The 6160-nt window shown below is 46.9% G+C and overlaps 1 non-coding gene across 1 annotated transcript; it reads left to right on the top strand.

Annotated features, from left to right (window-relative positions):
- The first annotated feature begins 337 nt into the window (after positions 1–337).
- trnav-uac (transfer RNA valine (anticodon UAC)) lies at positions 338–410 on the top strand. The gene has a single exon. It is a non-coding gene; the product is annotated as a tRNA-Val (tRNA).
- Positions 411–6160: the final 5750 nt, after the last annotated feature.

The following is a 6160-nucleotide window of genomic DNA, read 5'->3' as shown; positions in this document are numbered from 1 at the left end:
TAACTTCGTTGCCGAGGTAAGGAGAACTGAAGACATTGTCTGAGACTGACGACGCGCTAATCTGTGGAGAGAAATCTCAGAGCCCGCTGAGTGATTCGCGAGGTGTGGATGTTCATCTTGAGGGGACTGAAGGAAGCCAGAGTGACAGATGTTGTATTTCCCTGCGTTATGGATACAGCACGGTTCACATTCCCCGATTGAAAGAGGAGAGGAATGATTGGCCAGACTTTGTGCTTGTTGCTTGGGGCACCAGAGGCTGTAATTCAAGGGGATTCAACAGACCCTGTCAGTGCTCAGCAGCGTGGCAAAGAATATGAAGTGTTGAACGCCTCGCGTGGTTTCTGTGGTGTAGTGGTTATCACGTTCGCTTTACACGCGAAAGGTCCCCAGTTCAATCCTGGGCGGAAACACTGTTTTGTTTTGGCTCCAGGTTCTGAAAAGCACATGATACTCGGCCTTCCCATGAGGATTTACAACAGCCCAAAATTCTTGCTGCCACTTTCAGGAGAGACAGAATGGATGCAAACACTTGAGGTCGGTAAAACGATCGTTGCAGGACTCGAACCAAGAAACTCCTGATGACGTCACATGAAACACAGAAGTCAGACGCCTTAGCCATTCCGCCACACGGTCCATTTTTACAAGAACCGAGGAAATACATCAGGAGTGATGCTGGGCGGGGTCCTGCGATAATAAGTGATTATAAGATGCGACGCATTTTTCCAGCACAGAGTTGCCCTGTTTGAAGTGTTTAGACAAGTAAGATGAGTTCGCGACAGAACTAAGAATTCGCAGACGGGGCGCAGTTTTCATCGCGGCTCAGAGGTTCGAAGTATCGCGTGGCCTGTGTCTGCTCTTCCCGCTGACAGACAAAATGTGGCCATGCTGGCTCAGTGAGATGCCTGGAGTGAGCTGTTTAATGGTCAAAACTAAATCTAAGTGGAGCGGACTACTTGAAGCAGACATCATCTTCCCTTCTCTGTGGGTCATCTGAAGCACCACATGCTTTCCTTCATTTACATCACCAGTGTTTTGACGATGATGTACTCGGAGCCCAGGTTACCAACACTCCGAGAAAGAACACGTTGCCCGTGGCCGAGACTCCGTAATTACCTCGTTATTTCCCTCTCAATCACCCATTCCTACTTTAAAATCCTTGTTATAAATCACCAACTATTACTCTGTCAACAAATGAGAGATGCGGTTTGAAAATTAGTATAAATGATGAATCTCTGAAATTCTCCGGCCCCGATGTCGGTAGAGATTGGACCATTAAGTAGTTCAGGTGTATCAAAGGAGTTCTTCCGGTGTTCTTCCGGTGTTCTGATCGATTCCTTCCAGTGTTGCTCGTGTTGGGCGAGTCCTTGCAGCGTAACAATTAAGGTTTCCAATTTCCAACCTTCTATTCATTCACATGATTATTGTCCAATTATTATCTGATGTTATGGTCACGGAACCTGCATATTCACATGGAGCCCGTCGGTCCCTCGTTGGGGCTCATTGGATCCATCACCCTTTTCGATTTTCTTGACAAACTTATGGTTTCAGATACAACATCCGGACATACAACTTTGAGGCAGGTAAAGTGGGGAAAATCCTCCAATATAATCACATCCCAACTGCGGATCGGCATTCAAAAAAGTTGGAGACGGTCCGAAGTCATTTGATGTGAACAAATGAGAGAAACGACAATGCAAGAAGCAGTGAGCCGGGAAACCATTCGGCCCTCTGGTCCCAGCACTGCATTCATTGTCAGGGTGAGTACTTCACCCCATCCATTCGCTGATCATTACCACATTCGTCGACTCCCTTCGTGTCTTCAACTCCATTGGTCTCACTCAAAAATACATCCAAACGCAATTTCTATGACTCTGGAAGACATCGAACGATTGAATATCTGCAATATACTCTGGCTGAGAAGTCAAAACGCTTGAGTGAAAGCCTTCTTTTCCTTTGCATCCAAATGGAACGTACTGTCGAAATGCGCAGTTTAATTTGGGGCATATGGAGATCCGATGAATGGGAAGTATCTCTCCCAAACTGGACGTGGGAAGTATCTCTCCCAAACTGGACGTGGAGTGAGAAACTCTAATTGCGGAATGTTTCCTTTGTGAAACAAAACCCACAACAACTTGACTGACGAGCAGACAAATGGAGTCTCCGAATTCTTTTTATAAAAAGATTAACATCACCCCGCTACACAGACCAGCAGCTCACGATGATGCTGAAATTCCAAACCGCGTGTGCAAAGCACAATGGGTTAGTAGTATGTTGCCTTCACCTCATGTTCTTACGTCTCATTAAATGATATGATCTTCTCCTGTGCCCCACACGATTATTTACATAATAAATATTATATTTCCATTTGTTTTTTGATCATCTTTGAAATAATTAAATTCGTTCCTAATGCCAAGGTCTATCTAATATTTTCCTGCAGATTTGTGTATTTAGTCGATTTAATATTGGCGACATTTAATCCTCTCAGTCATGGTTGAAACACTTTTCCTTTGTACCTTTGTGCTTTGTAATTTATGCATTGTATATTGAAATATAAACGACGACCTGTCCATAAGATCGAGCTTTAATGAATATTCCCAACCTTCCCCAGACAAACTGTCACTGCTTCCGGTAAATATTCCTTTGCTAAGTTCGCTGTCTGGGTCAGCCTCAACCTTCCTTCTCCCGGCCAATGAAATCTTCTATCCAGATGATATTCCAATTTCAACCTGCAGAGAAGTGTTGAAGATCATGAGACCGCCGGTCAAAGAACTGTGCCCCGCAGTTCATATTTTCCATCTTTCTTCTTCTGTCAAAGTGCATCACGTCACAATCTCATTATTTCTATGGACAGAAGATTGGCTGCCACGCCCAAGTCAGAGAGTAGGGGAAAAGAGTCATATTCAGGATGGATGTTGGTGACGACCGAAGTTCCGCAGAGGCCAATGTTGCGACAAAAAAAATTCAATTTAAACACATATAATCTGGATGAAGCAACTGCTGCCATTGTGGCCAAGTTTGCTGAAGATACCAAGTTAGGTAGAGTACCGGTATGTCGTAGAGGCACAAAGTCTGCAGAGTGACGTGTACAGAGTGGGAGAGTAGGCAAAGAAGTGCAGATGGAATACAGCACAGGGAAGTGTGAGGTTATGCACTTTGGTAGGAAGAGTAAAGGTGGAGAATATTTTCCAAATGGCGAGAAAATTCAGAGATGCAAAAGGGACTTCGGTTTCGCATTACATCAAAGTTAACTTGCAGGTTGAGTCGGTAGTAAAGAAGGCAAATGAAATATTTTGATTCATTTAGAGAGGAGGAGAATATAAAAGCAAGGATGTACTGCTGAGTTTATCGAAGGTGGTGCTCTGATGGCAATTGGAATATTGTGACCAATTTTGGACCCGGTATTGAAGGAAGGGTGTGCTGGCCCAGGAGGGTGCCCGGAGGAGGTTCACAAGAATGATCGCACCAATGCTGGGCTTAACATATGAGGAGAGTTTGATGTCTCTGGGCCTTACTCAATGGAGTTCAGCAGGATGAGGAGCATCGCACTGAAGTCTACCGGATACTGAAAGGCGTTGATAGAGTGGATGAGAAGAGGACGTTTTCATCAGTTGGGCGAGTGCAGGGTCCGAGCGCACAAGCTCAGAATGAAGGAACGTCCCTCTCAAACTGAAGTCGGAATATCTTCAGCCAGAGGGTGCTGGAGGCCAAGTCACTGCAGACAGAAATCTTCTGCATGCCACTGAAGGAAAACATCTGCTGCCCGGGCAGGAAACACTGGCCGATCATCCGACCTTCTTTCAGTAGGGGAATCCACACAGTGGTGGGAAAATAGAGCAGGGAAATACAAAGACCCCCGTCATTCTGGGTCCCACTTATCTCTTCCGGCTGACTCTCCACAACTCTCTGATAGTCCGGCGCTGTCTCTGATTTCACCGCCGGCAGATCACCCTGTCGACTGTCTCTCACGAAATTCTCACTGCTTTTCATTCTGGCCACCGCGTCAGTGTGAGGCCTCATCAGGAACAAAATGAAGATGGAGTTCAGAAACCACCTGATTCTAGTGGATGAAGGAAAGGCCACAGCACAAGAAGCATTTTACTCTTCGAAGGTCAGTCTGTATGAAATCATGGAGCGAATCAGAGAGAGAGTGGGAAACAGGAAGATGTTCTCGCGTGGCTGTCCTGAGGCCGTTACATTGGGAAACCGCTGTGGGGAAAGGAGAACGTTCTGATCCGGAACATGTTGCAATCTCAGCACGATAGCAGCATCTCCGGAGAGACCCTTCCTCTGGTAAAGTATCACTGAAAGCATGTCAGAAAAGCGAAGGATATGGAACGCATGAAAATTAATTCACCCTGACTTCTGATCGGGCGTGGAACGGTTCTCGATACAGGGTAGTGTCCAACAGGCTCACTTCCAACGCCCAATGTGAACCGTTGCCGTTCAGCTGCGTACACCGGGAAAATAGAGGCGGCAGATCGAAGGCAACGGCGTTCCCATGTTCAGTATAATGTGGGATACGGTAATGGCTCAGGATGCTTGCAGTGAAACGGTGGCCAGGAGGTGAGGGACTGCACTGGGTTTTGGAAGGAGTAAAAACTGTATTTACATGAATAAACGTCTGGTTGTGTCCCTTTCTCGTAACTTTATTTCAACAAAAATGTTTCAGAATGTTTCTGCCTGGTTTGGAAGCAGGGACCTTTCACGTGTTAGGCGAACGTGATAACCACTACACTACAGAGACGCTTCTCGCTGCTTATCAGGGTCCGCAGCAACAGATCAGAACAGCCCAATGTTCAACGCACTCTCCGAGATAACTGCTTGGTTTTGTCGCAGACTGACAGCTGAAATATCAAAAAGAAAATAATTCCCGCGATCAATAAAAGATTGAATCTATTGGGAGTGTTCAGCTGACCACGACCTCTCTGGTAATCCCGCCGCAATCGAACGTGCCTCCCGATGAACCAACGCTAGGAGTTTGAACTGCACTACACATTTCACAGTCAGTGTGCGGTCTCGAGAGCTCTTTTCTGTGTGAGAGAGACGGAGTTTTAAATCTGAAAGAGAAAGAAAAAATAGAAAGGCTGACAAATTAAAGATAATGGCGTCCAGTCAATGAGTCAGAGAAAGAAACGGAGTGCGAGACAGACCGATGAGGAGTAGAATGGTTAGAAGGAGAAGTGGCGAGAGATTCAGACACAGCGAGAACACGATGAAGGCGATTGTGTTTCATGCCCGATTCTCGGTACAAAACAAGTCCTGTCCTTCATCCGGCCGCCTGTGGGCACGGAGGTTTGATCGGGTGTCTGCAAACTGCAAGAGTATTCCATTTTTTTTGCAGCAAGACATTCGGGCAGCAATTGTCAAGGTGAATGGAAAATGACGGGAAACTGGAGCAGGATCCAAGATAATGTTCCTGCCCAGGGTCGAACTGGTGACCTTTGGCATGTGAGGCGAATGTGATAACCGCTGCACTACTGAAACTGATGAACAGAGGAACACCAGTTCACGACGAACAGACGTTGACCAGGAAATGACAGGACGTAAATGAAGGAAATCAGTCGGTTGGGCGCTGAAGCAGAATCTGGGTAAAGGGTTCAACGTGCTTCCAGGGGTTTCAGGCAGTCAATTTCTGGCCTCCTTATTCACCACCGCACCACCGAATCCGGCGCTGGCGTTGACGGTCCCATGAAGGAGCGGATTAGAGCAGTGCGACACATAAGGGACATTCTCAGCACGACGTGGGAGTCAGCTTAAACACAGGAGGCCAGCAGCTGAAGTTCTAGATGCTGGGCCCGGGATGTAGCAACAGCCGCCACCCTGTGAACCAGAGCCCCCAGCATTAGGGAGAATAAAGCACTAAGCGGATGGAGCGGAGGCGAGGGGAGTTGATTAAGAATTCACTCAAATTATCTAACGAAGATAAAAACTGCGACAGGCTGTCAGGAAATTGTGTGTCCACCGTGTGGGGTTTGACTGGATCAATGAAGAGAAAGCGGCTCCCAGGTATGGCTCAGGCAGGGATCGGCAGCGCTCCGCCGGCACCGCCTGGGTAACGGTGCGGGAATGCTGCGCAATTATCAATGGTCTCTGGCTGCTGCCTATCCAACCATTTCGACGGATCATCGACATTTCTTCCATGACACAAAGACTTCCGTAA

Source organism: Pristis pectinata, unplaced genomic scaffold (assembly GCF_009764475.1).
Source record: "Pristis pectinata isolate sPriPec2 unplaced genomic scaffold, sPriPec2.1.pri scaffold_100_arrow_ctg1, whole genome shotgun sequence".
NCBI classification, from domain to species: domain Eukaryota; kingdom Metazoa; phylum Chordata; class Chondrichthyes; order Rhinopristiformes; family Pristidae; genus Pristis; species Pristis pectinata.
Note: the sequence above shows the minus strand (reverse complement) of the source record. Positions and strands in the feature narration are given on the sequence as shown.